Source organism: Falco biarmicus, chromosome 11, assembly GCF_023638135.1.
Source record: "Falco biarmicus isolate bFalBia1 chromosome 11, bFalBia1.pri, whole genome shotgun sequence".
Lineage (NCBI taxonomy): Eukaryota > Metazoa > Chordata > Aves > Falconiformes > Falconidae > Falco > Falco biarmicus.
The window spans coordinates 13,739,841-13,752,589 of NC_079298.1; the positions used below are offsets into that span (position 1 = coordinate 13,739,841).

A 12,749-nucleotide genomic window follows, 5' to 3' on the forward strand; every position below is an offset into this window, starting at 1 on the left:
GGAAACGCGCAGTGGGGAAATAGCAAGTGGAAAGTGTAATCTAGCGTAGAAGTATTTATTTTTCAAAGACAAGTGGCAACCTCCTGTCCCTCTGTTGCCCTGTGTGCTCCTCATCTATTTCAGATTTTAATAAATTTCTTGTTTATCTTGAGGAAGCAAATTAATAAGTAATGGCAATTGCTCTTTAGAGAGAGAGGTTGTTGAAGGTTGCATTTGTTTTAATTTGGCATGTGTGTTGTTGCAGGGACTGTTTGCTGTTGAGGCAGGCGCATCGGTGTCAGAGCTAGTAAAATATGACAGTTGCCTGCGTACGCAAGCGTTGGGTGTAAGGTCTTGTAAGTAGGTCTTTGAGCAAGGGCTCAGCGGGGAATTAAGCTGGTCTTGCTGGGAGCTTTGGGGCTCCCATCTCCTTTAGCAAACCAGGGTAGGTTTGAAACACAGCATGACTAGGCAGACACATCTTCCCTGTACGTCGCTGGGCAATCCCAGCGTTGCTTTTCCAGGCCAGCATCGTCATTTAGTGTGTGGTGCCGGTCAGGTCTCAGCCCTTCTTATATGCCAGAAACACACAGCTGCTTCGTTCAGACACCCACTCGAGGTGATGCTGTGTTCAGTTGGAGGCAGCCTGGCCCTGAGCATCATACATACCCCATCTGTGGGAATGTGGACATGATGGTGGAGCTTGGCTGTGTGTGCGTCAGGGGGATCATCACCAAACATCTAAACCAAAGTGCTTGAAAACCCTGAGCCATGGCAAGAACATTCAAATCTACTTAAAATGCTAGGAGCTTTGGAAAGAGAACTGAGTTTCATTTCTATACCTTTCTGTGTATTTTTAAGATCATGCTTGCATCTTTTTGAAGTGTCTGTGACAGCCAGGCTTCTCCTGTGACTTTACAGGTTGGGGCTTTTCCACCCTAAATGGTTTGATGGTTGATGTTCATTGACATGCACTGTGGGCTGGCATCCTGGGAGGGGGCTCGCAGGAGTCCAGCTCTGCCATCCGCCATCTAACTGGGAGACCTCCCCCCCCAAGACAAGATGCGTCACCCATAGTGTGTGGCTGCTCCCCCTTTTCCAAGGGTGTCTGTGGACCCTCTCTCAAGGATCAGAGGAAGCTTTTCCCTCACTGCTTTCCAGTGTTTAAGTGAGAGCACCATGTAACACTTGGGTTAATTATAGCAATTCCTAAAACTCTTTGCTGAGAATGTGGGTAAACCCACCTTCTCTCAATTAACTGGCTTCCCTTTTCAAAGGGAAGACGGGAGTCAACTCCCCAGTTGGGTTTTTTTCCCACTTTGTTTCTGTTTCATTATGCTGAGCTTACTGCGGTTTTGGTTGCTTTCAATTCCAAATTGAGATAAATCTGCTGATAACCCTCTACCGCGTATGTGTCTGCTGCCAGGAAGCCCTGCCTGGCTCATCCCGTGGAGCATCAGGGCAAACAAGGAGCTGTAGGAGGCTGCAGGGGTGGCGTGTCACTCCGGTGGGGCTTTCAGGTTGTATTCAGCCAGCCCACAGGTAGTTGACTGAGGTATTGCAGGGCTCCCAAGGACTTAATTACTGAAACAGATCTGTGGTTAGAGGAGCTGGAGACTCTCCATCCACCACCAGAAGGATGTCATGCCACATAACAGGAGAAAACTGCCGCTAAGTGTCTCACATCACACTTTTCCCTTTTCCTTTTGGTCCTGTGTATTTAGCATTAACTGCACTATATAGGTTTCCTTTTGTTTTAATTGTGATGAATTCCACGGAGAAGGAGTGGATCGCTCGCTCTCATTTTTCTTTCTACTCTAGCCCCAGCCAGCCCGATGACAGATCTTGTCATTGTGCTGTGTCATTTTAGATGTTTGCACTGCACCAAAAGCAAACGGAGGAGCCTGCAGTCTAGGCTGTGGATTGAATAACAATGTTTTTCCAGGAAAAAAAACCCTGTGAAGTTTCTAATCAGAAACATGAGTTTTGCAGAGACAGCCCATAAACCGCTCCTGACCCACTGAAGTGATGGTGCACATCTCCCTGGGTATCAGGTTTTGCGGCCCTTTGTATTTCTGAAGGCTGTGAAGCTGTGGAGTCATCTTGAACTTGAAAAGAAGGGCTCATGTTTTCTCATGCATGGTGGATCCTCTGGGACAGCTTTCCGGTTGTAGGCTCCTTGCTAAAGCCAGAGGTTGGGTGACCTGTGGCTGGGTGATGCTGGGGGCAGCGTGTGTCCAGAAGGAGAAAGGGTAGTGCTGAGGGGCTTAAAATCACGGAATGGGAATCTGCATCTTGTGAAATGCCTGCGTGCTAAAGATGGTGAAAACTGCTGATGCAGGAGAGCAGAGCATCTTTGTCAGGCATCTGTCTCCCGACCGCCTTCCTTTCAAGCAGAGAGGGCTGCTGGGGAAGTGTCTGCTCCGCAGAACTCCTGCTGCCTTCCTGACTTTTCAGAAGGGTCATGTGAAAGCTAATGTGATCAAAAGGGGGTTTAAAGTGTTATTTAAAGCGTGATGACTGTTCTGCAGAGGGTTTTCATCATGCAGGATTGGGCGATTTGACTGCTCATCAGCTGTGACCCCAAACTTTGCTGTGGGGTCTCACCAGAGAGGAGATACTAGCGACTGAGAACTTGCATGTGGTTGCCTCGCTTGGGTTGGTCTTGTCCCTCTTTGATTTTTCTTACGGTGCCTGAGCACGCTGCCTTGCTGTTGCACACTGAAGTGTGTTAAGCTTTGTGGGTGGCGGTGGGCAGTGTATCAGGGATCCCTTTTGTGATACTGTTTGTGGATCTTGGGGAAATGGCCATGCCCAGGAGATGGCAAGGAGTCTGGCTGCTCTGGCACAGCATCTGGTCTCTGTGGAGCTGACTCTGTAGTTGTCTGAGTAGTTGTGGGTGTGATGGATAGTTTGGTAGGACTGGAGGATACCAAATAAAAACCCGGTTCTTGTGAAAGACGTGGAAAACTCATCCACCAGCAGGTTGAGTTGGGCTTGGCAGCTGCCACAGCACACTTGGATGCTCTGCAGGTCCTTCCACTGTCAAGAGTTGATGCTTCTCAGATACCCTCAACACACTGGGCATAAACAAAAGCCTTGTGACCCCCCAGGGATACATGTAAGCACTGGCATCCCTCCTGTGGGGGACCAGCAGGGGATGGGGGACCTTGATATATGGGGCAGGACTCTGGGAAGAGCACAGAACCAAGATGTATATGTGTGAAACAACATGACAGCAGTTGTTCCCCTCTCCAAAGTGTGGTCCTGCTGGAGATCCCCCCCCTTTCCCAGCTCTGTGCAGAGATCCCAGGGACAGGAATCATTTGCCTTCCCCAGCACAGTGGGGCAGATGTTACACCTCACGATGCAAACTCCTCCAACCTCTCACTAGATGGTTCCTCTCACTTTGCAGCTTATGGGTTGAAAGCAAGCTAGAAAAAAAGGGGTTTTGACACAAAATCAAGTTGTGTGACTTTCCTTCATCTCAATTTTTTCTGGGTGTTGAAATTCATCATCACCATTCCCAAGCTTGACCCCACCCTTCACCTCCTCTTCTGGGGTTGTTCTGGTCAGGGTTGTCACCAAGGAGTGGTGACCAGCCCAGCCACTGGTGTGCAGCAGTTACTTGAATGACTCCCTGTCCTGGAATTAAAGTCCCTTCCTTCAGGAATAATTAATACACTCCAAAAGTTTCCCAGAATTATTCTGGAATGAAATGTCCACAGAGGAGGCTGATCTGGAATAGTAATTGCTGAATAATTTATTCTGCAATGAGTAGTTAATTTCCCTATATGGAGCTGCCCTAATAAGCTCCAAAATTTAAGCTTTATTGGTTTGGGGGCTGGGGGGAAAGGAAACCACTAAGTTTTTGTGAAGCTACTGAAGTAAGCTAAGCCGTTTAAGTATAATAATATTTCTACAATATAAAAAATGTTTGGCTGCGGTCTCCTTAGTGAAATCCAATATATATGTTAAAAAAGGTGGGTTTCTTATAAATGGGGGCTGTAAAAGTTGGCAGGAGAAGGAGGTCATCCTGGTGCCTGCCCCAGGGGTCTGTGCCCAGCCCCTGAATGGAGAGCAGAAACGGCAGAACGGTGTCGTCTCAAAGATTTTTCCACTTCGGAGGAGCAGTTAAAGGTGAGGGTTTTGGAAGGAAGTTAATTGACCTTTTCAGAAAATCTGTTGCCGAGGCCATTACCACAAATGCCATTGAAACGCGTCGTAAATATAATGTTCGTTTAACCAACATTGCCAATAACTTAGAAAGTCAGACTTAATCCTCCCTTTAAAAAAAAAAAAAAAAAAAAAAAAAGCTATTCTTAGTGGAAGAAATGTCTTTTTTGGGAAGAATTTGGAGCAGATTTTCGTATACTGAATCTAGGCTGCCTCATTCCCTTGGAAGGCTTCTGAGGGCCAGGAAAATTATAACTAATAACTTCCCTATAAATTGTAGAGCTGCTATTTTAAGATCTGGTGTCTCAGGGAGGATTGGGGTGGCGTCCTGCTTCCCTCCATTGCCGCACAATGCCCTGGTTTGATTCTGGTCCTTGTTAAGCTGGCTGCTGGTCCTGCCTGTGCAAAACCAGAACGTGGGAAGAAGACAAGTCAGGAGGCTCTCTGCCTTGGTTTTTTTGCTTTTGATTTTCCATATTGGTGGATTGAGTTTGGGTTTTGGTTTGGAGGTGGCCTGCTCCAGAGGCAGGTTTGAGTTACAAAATACGCATTGAATGCAATTTATCTTTGTGTATTTGGAGACAAAATCTAAAGCCAAGCCTGGAAAAACAGCCAGCATGGGAGGGAGGCCATGTCTTGGAAAAGCAGGTCAGCAAAGGGAGCAGATAGGTAGAGAGAAAAGGATGTCTGTGGCTTTGGAGCAACTTCTTCGCTCCCCAGAGGGTACCCAGGGATGAGCCCTTAACCCAGGAGCAACAGGTTAATAGCTCTGGCGTGGGAGGCACTTCGCTTTTAGGGGTTGGGGTTATGTTCTTGTGGGGCTAAGAGTTATGCAAATTGCCACATAAAAAAAGGTGACAGAGGGAAGAGTGCGGCTCCGCTCGCTTTCAGCTGCAGTGAGGATCAGTGATCCCATCGTGGTGACACTTGCATGGAGGGATAAGAGGCGTTTCCTAATTAAAACTCTTTTATGTACTAGAAGCCAGCTTCTCAGCTGCTGGAAATCTGGGTGGCTCCATTGAAGTCGGGAGGTGACCCCAGCTCAGCCTCACATGTGAGTTTTGGCATCTCCCATCAGTTTCCTGGAGGCAGCTGGGGTGGTGACAGCATGGGGCTGGGTCTGCTCTGTGGCAGCCTCAACTGATGGGATGCACAAGCCCGGAAATTCCAGCAAAAGTGAATTTCCTCTCTGTGGATGTTTTCACTCATGCTTGAAAACAACCCTGCATCTGCTGAGAAAACACCTGAGCTGCACCAAGGAACTGTATTGCTCCTTGTTCAGAGGCAGCAGCTCATGAATGCAGAGAGGAGAGATGCTTTTGGGGTGGTCACAGAGATACGTTGCTTTTTCTCTCTCGATTTAGATGGTACATTCATCACTTCTATCAAAAAATGTACTGCACAGCCTCATCTTTCTAATTTCTCATGGTTTTGAGAAAGCTCTTTATATCCAGGCTTACCATAGCAGTAAAGTAGTATGTAGCAGCAAAGAGCAGAGACTTGACAGCATTTTGCCACCAGTTATTATGTGGGCAGCACATGTTAGCAGAGATGTGCTGAACTCATCCTCTCTTCAAGCCCTTTCTATTGCTTATGCTGCTGCAGAACCGGCATTCGGGTTGGTTTGTGTTAGATCTGAACTGCTAGCAGAGGAATTCAGCTTGCAGGGCTGCACCTTAGCAGAGAAAATCAGTCCGAGCTTTAAAACTGGTTATATTTTTTTCCTTCTTCCCCCAAACCATATGTCTTCAGAGCAAGGGTTGTGCATCTGGGTAGATTAAAAACCCATTTGCTAGCTGGCGGCGGAAGGATGTGGAAGGTGATGCTGGAAAGGCTGATCTTCGCTTTGGGGCTGGCAACAAAGACCCGAAAAAGCTGGGTCTTCAGGGGTGAATGGGCAACAAAGAGCACTCCAGGCTGGGGAGAAAATGGGGGAACAGTTGTGCATATTTTGGGGGGAATGTCACAGATCGGGACCAGTCATCTGTAGCACAGCCATGGTCCAGCTACCCCCAAGGCTGGGTAGAGGGAGGAAAAAACCCTCCGTTTCAGGCTCCTAGATAAACAAACACTAGAAATCTTGTAAGGGTAATAATGGAAATCACTGGGAAATTGAGTTAATACAAGGGCATCTGTGTAAGTGAATGCTCGGGACAGGGAAACGGCTTTGTCCTTTAACTCTAGTAATGCTGGAGCAGATGGGAAGCGCAGTGCACTTCACGCATTAGCTGCCTCGGATAAAGAGCAAGGCAGAGGCCGGTCCTCTTGGCTGATTAGAGGTTAACAGGGATAGAAACCAGCGGATTGACTCTTCATTTGCAGGAGGTGTTGTGGGATCAGAGCAGATGGCAGAGAGAGCGTCCCTCCAGCTTACTCAGCTGCTCAGAGGAGCTTACGGCTCCCTCCAGCACAAACAGCCTGGCTTGCATCTCCTCTCTTTACAGCTGCAGCTCCTGCCTCTTCCCTGGCCTACCTGAAGAGACAGTATTCCTCCTAAAGCGTGGTAGTTGGTTTCCGAGGCTGTAGGTATGTGTGGGGACGCTTGCAGCCATGGTGCATCCTCTCCAACTCAGCAGTATCCCTTTGTTACAGCTTCTCCAGTGCCAGCTCCGCTGCAGGCATGGCTCCTGCACGGGGGCTATTAATGGTCTTTGTTAGCTCTGTGAAGCCAGAGGTGTTTTTCCAGGGTGGTAATGACTGGGCAAGGACGGGAGCATGGTGGGGACTGGGAAGGAGGGCTGCCGGGGGAAAAGGTACAGCAGAAGAAGCAGAGCTGCATCCTGCGGGGACAGCATCCTCCCGGCCAGCCGTCGCCTGCTCCTTCATCCCTGCCAAGGTCTCGTTCAACACCTTTGCCTGTGGTCACAAAAAGAAATTGCTTTGGGGAGGAGGGAGGATGTAAACTCCTAACAGCTAGGCTCATTGACTTGCAGGAAGCCTGGATTCCCTATTTTGCAAGGGAGAAATGGCAATTGATTCAGCCTTACCCTCTTCCTTTTTGTCTGCCAGCTCTCTGAAAAGGCACATTTTATCTGTGTGTGACAACACCTGCCTAGGGTGCCTCTCATTGAGCTGAGCTGAATCAAAAGAGCAACAAGAAAAGTGGGTTTAATTGCACACATCTTCAGCAGAGTCTTTCTTGCACTGGCAGCACAAAAGGCCAGCCCCGTGCTGGTTGAATGGAGCCCGGGAGGGCTGGAGCGAGCCGTACTCTCCGTTACTATCGGAGGCAGATGATTCACTTTGCTGGAGCATTGTCATGTGCAAATGAGTTCATGAGCCCATCTCCTTTCCAACTGCAAGGTCAGGGACTGAGCAATTGTCAGCATCAGCCGGCTGGAGGAATTGATCTAGAAGCTGGAAAGCTTTGGAAGATTTTACTAACCTCTGCTTCCCACCACATGAGCACACCAACACCTTCCTCCCATGGGTGTTGTCTACATTACAAATATTGACCGATTTTAAGCTGATGTTTAGAAAGCTGCTGTTTCGAGGCACGGAAATGTGACCGAGAATGGCTTATAAATAACACTCGGTGCAGCAATTATTATTCATTGCTAGTTATGGCTTTCACACAGTGGAAAAACAAATGGTTTTTCCACTAGGAGCTGGAGCTGCAGTCCATTTAATCACTAAAGAGCTTGGAATCGCTTTAGTTTAAAATACCTTTCTTCTGTGGTTTGGAAATTTAAAAAAAAATATTTGGGTCATGTTAACCTAGTGTATACGACTTGCGCTGAGAATTTCAGTTTCCCTCGTCTACATCTGCTGAGCCCCATAAATATCCGTGCGTTTGTGTCCGTTTGGTTTTGCAGAGCTCCTGCCTGCCTGAAGGCAGAGCTGCCCAAACACAAATTTGAAGTGGATTTAGTCTGACTAGAGGTGGGGTCCTGGGTGCTGAGCACCAGGCATAAGAGCAGTGAGGAGCCAATCTGCTGTCTGCTTGCAGCCACCCCGCTCTGGCCGGCGTGCAAGAGAATGCAGCTGGTGCCTTCAGGAAGCTGTGTGGATGGACTCTCCATCACCTTGCTCCTAATGGAGGCTGCCTCAGTTACTGGGAGGTCACTTGAGGTTTTGACAGCCAGATGCTGGGGGTGAGTTCTTTAGATATAGTGTCCAGCTGCATCCTGCCAGTGGTCCTTACTTGGGGGGATTGATGTGGTTGCATGTTTCCTTCTGCAGAACTGTTTCTTGCCCTGTTTTGAGGTTTTCACAAAGACCGAGAAAAGCCTGCAGAGGAGGCAGAGGAGCCACAGTGACGTGACGAGATGCACCCCACGTTATCTGTGCATTACTGGTCCCCATCCTCTCTTGCACAGCAATGCCAGTGCAGCAACCTCAGGGATGGTCTCTGCTGGTTCAGTGTTAGGTCCTAGAGGTGGCTCCTCCTGTATGTGAAGCCTTCCTCCTGGGTCGGATCGCGCTAACGTTCTGTGAAAGGCAGGCGAGTGCTGCACCTGGGAAGAACAAGCTAATTTTTCCGAATGGCACAAGTTTGCGAATGACAACTGTGACTTCTGCCTGGGTTGCGGTGTGAAATCTGGAGGATGGCTGTGAGCAGCAACTGCCGGAGGGAGCAGAGCTGAGCTCTCGAGTTCCCGGCTAGTGTTGTATCTGCAGGGTCCTCCTCTCCCTCCTCCTCCCCGCGGGTGTTGGAGGGCTTTTTGATGACACAGTTATGACAAGGGAAGGGATTATGCCTGGGTTTTGTTTGTTTCTGGGGTTTAAATTTCCACCTGTGGTCTGCCCGTCTCTGAACTTCAGGTATTTTGATGTAACCAGCTTGAACGTTGGCTTTACCTTCAGTGGTTTGCTGGAGGACCCAAGACTAGGGTTTTCCACAGCCAGCCTGGTGGCAGGTTGGAGCTGCAGGACAGGCTGGTAGTTTCTCCCAGCGGGTGGCTTGTGGACATCCAGGTTCATAATGCCCAGCTGAAAGTCTCTGGCTGCTTTTAGAGAACTAAAGAGTTTACAAAGCTCCTTTTGGTTGAGTAGGTTTAGAGATCAAAGAATTCTCCGTCTTGGTTAAAGATGCTTCTGTTGAAGCCTTAATGGTCTCGTCTTAATAGCGAAGTCTCCTGTACTGGAGCTCCTGCTAAAGGCTTGATCCTTTGTAGCTGTTTCAGAGGCCGGGGATGTTTTGTGGATCTGTGCTTCTCCCAGCCTGTGCAGTTTATCAGCTCCAAAGAGGAAAATGTTGCCCAGTTGATGAAGTTTGGTATGTGGAGCTCTTGAACTCCCAGAAGACATTTCTAGGGTTTCTTTTAATTTAAATCAGAGGTACAATGTCCTGTGGCACTAATGCAAGGAAGATCCTTGCTCCAGTGTTTTGTCCCCATTTGACAGGTAAGCAGGATTGTGAAGGAGACATTGTGCCCTGTGTGCCTGTGAACATTCGTGGCACCTTTCTGTGCTCTTTCTGGGGCACGTATGAATGCCTAGCTCCTTTTGCAACCTGAATCAAAGAGACATCCACTGGGAAGCATCTGTGGTAAAAGTAGGGGAGGCTGTTCTGGGGCAGGGAGGCGGCGACATTTTCTTGGGACAAAGCTAGGCTCTGATGGGGCGTAATGAGTCTGTAGTTACAAAGATGGTGTTTAATTAGTTCTTTTCCATGGTTTTCAAGCCCTGGCACTGTCACTTTGCTGGCAGCAAATCAAACACCAAGTTAGCTTATGTTAAGGAACAGAAGATGAAGTCCTAGATAAGCACTCAGCTGTAGGAATGTCTTAAATTGAAACGTGCAGGGGGGACCTGGAGGAGAGTATGGTTTTGCTCTCAGCACTATCCAGACCCTGTGTCTGTGGCCAGGGCTGTGTTTTCTCTGCTGGAGTGCTGGTTTGCCTGCCCCGTGTGCTTTTAGGATGTGAGATGAATGCAGAGGAGGGTATGGTGACAGCTGTCCTTCTCCAGGGTGTCCTGTAGGCTCTTGGTGACTGGAGCATCAGGGTTTTGTGTGGACCAAGAGTGCGTGCTTTGGTAGACAATGGTAGACAAAAACCATAACCTACCTTTTAACTGCCGTTCTTCTCTGGGACTGGGACACCCATTGCCGCTGAGTTGGTGTGCTCATGGGTGCCGGGCTGCAGATCTGGCCACAGAGCAGCGCGCAGCATGGTAGCTGCAGGCTGACCTCTGTTAATGTAAATATTCCCAAATAATGCCTCTGTTCCTGCCAGCTTGTGTCTCTCCCGCTCTCACTGTGTTTAATTTCTGCTAAGCTTTTGATAAATGTTTTGTATAGAGTTCCTAGTTTATCTTAAATAGACCTGCTGCCACCATAGCTAAAATCTAAAGCAACACTTGACTTAGGGCTTGAGTGCCAGTTGAACTGGGCAGTTGCCGATGTGCTGAACAGTCCTGTTCGGCGTGCAGACCCTGGCTGCGAGTTGCAAGGAGTGGTTCTCGCAGTGGATGGGGGAACACAGCTTTTAGGATGCCTGAGAGCAGTCTCGGAAGTATGCAGACAAATTTCCTCTCTCAGGGGGCCGGATTCACGCCATGATTGATGTATTTTCAGAGTTAAACTTGCCCAAAACATGTCGTTTGATTAAGTGAGTTCCTCCAGCCTACACCATTTAGCCCCAAGTGGGGTCTGGCCCATGATCCTGCAGAAGTAAGCGTTTCGAGGCAGTGTTTATGGCTAGTAATTTGTCTTAGAGGGTTTTATGTATATGTGCGTATGTGCCTACGGGTGTACATATGCATATATACATACATTCTTCCTCAGGAATGTGGTTTCCAATCCTTTTATCTTGTTCAAAAAAGTAAACTAGGGAGAAACTGGCACTGAGTCGGAGCCGCCTGCCAAGCATCGCAGACCAGAGAAGTGGTAAAACATAAACACTTTGGAGTTTATCCTCGGGATTTATATAGTTTGGCTGCTGGGGGATGGACTGCGGTGGAGAGCGGCTCGGCAGCCCCTGGCCGTGCTGCTCCCGCAGCGCCGAGCCCGGCACCGCTGCAGCTGCACTTCCACGGCAGCAGCGTGCGAGCGAGAGGGTAGTGGCGGGCCGTCCCTCCTGCTCTGCTGGCCACGTGGGGTGGATTTCAGGCGATGGCAACAGAACAGGTCTGCTTTCCCCCTCCCCTACGCTAAAGTAAAAGCAGATCTCCTTGACGCTTAATCAGATTTGAATGTGGTTTTTGGCGAGGCTTTAAAGAAACTGGCAGTGAATAGCTGGTTTTGATGCCATTTATTAAAAACCTCTGGTAGAATTTGTCTCGGAAAGCCTTTGTGAGAGCTGGCAAACGCACAAGGGTTTGATGCAGTTAATGTATTTTAATCTTCACCCCCCCACCCCTTCTCCTTTTCTGTCGCTAATTGCAGGGCTCTCTTCTGTCTGCCGCCTTCTCGGGAGGATGGACGGCAGCTCTGCAGGGACCTCTGTACAAACACGGGCTTAATAAGGTTGCAGTGGCACAGAGAAAAGTGAGCATCCTCTTTCAGGGAGGAGGGCTGGGCCGGGCAGGGTGCGTCCCAGGTACCACGCCAGGCTCTCGCATGGGGGCACTGGCTGGCCCCGGCCATGTTAATTAACCTCCTGGTGCCGCCTCATTCTCCTCGGAATGAAGGGGGGACGCAAAGATGTCCCTTTTCCAGGTGACTGGGCAAGTGCAAAGTTGGTGTTGGACCTCCCTGGCAGCTGGGAAGGACCCTCCTGGGAAGGACTTCCTGAGCTTTCAGATTGACGTTGATGGGCATCCACTCTTTTCTCACTGACTTTATCCCTCACTTGCTTGGTACATCCACCTTCCTCGGACCCAGAGGACCTTTTGAGCCCATTTTGTGCCTGTGACCCGGTTTGGGACCTGTTGAGACTTTTTTTCACAGCTTGTGCCTGAAGGTGCTGTACCCCCTCGCAGCACGGTGGGGTCTGTCGGGGGCACCGTAATGTTTGTGTGAGTGATTTGGGCTGTCCCTGCAGCCCAGCACACGGATCCTGCTGGTAAGCAGGTGGCTCCCTGGCAGCAGTATTTCAGGGAAAGCTCAAGCTCTCAGGGCAGCAGCAAAATATTGTGGAGCTCAAGGAACAAACAGTTTTCCCCCAGCCTGCAGTTTGGGCTGTGCATTGCTCCTGTCCCTGCTCCTTGCTCCCGCTGCGTGCAAGAGCTCAGAGCTGTGGCCGTGCCCTGGAGTGCTCTACCTGGTTGAGGGACTGAAGCTGGAATTGCGTTGCATTTAATTTGTGGGTTTTTTTGTCTGCCTCATCAAAGAAAAGAAAACCTGGCCTTTTCCTGCCAGCACTCGCTCGCGTGAGTTGCAAATTCAGCAACAGGGAGGCGTGGATGAAGATGACTCCCAGGAGAGAAACAGTCTGAGAGACTCTTAAACGAATGGGAACTGAGCAGCTTTGCTCTTCCCCTGAGGTTTTGGCTGTTAAATAAACTCGCCAGTGAGTCTGGCTGCACGTGTGTGTTGGTGCAGAAGTGTGTTTGTAGGCAGGCTGTCTGTTGCTGGGTGTAAGTCACCAGGACGGCGTGCGTTGGCTGGTGCGCTCCTTGACCTAGCGATGTGTGAGCAGCCTTGGCTAGCCTAGTCCTCCTTCCAGAGTTTGCGTGGGTGATTGTGGTCGGAGGGAAGCTAACGTGGC

General features: G+C 49.3%; 1 protein-coding gene across 2 annotated transcripts in view; it reads left to right on the top strand.

The window, feature by feature from the left end:
* Positions 1–12,749, top strand: part of ZSWIM5 (zinc finger SWIM-type containing 5) — a 100,202-nt gene that overhangs the window by 56,871 nt on the left and 30,582 nt on the right. The gene's annotated exons all lie outside the window — the stretch shown is intronic.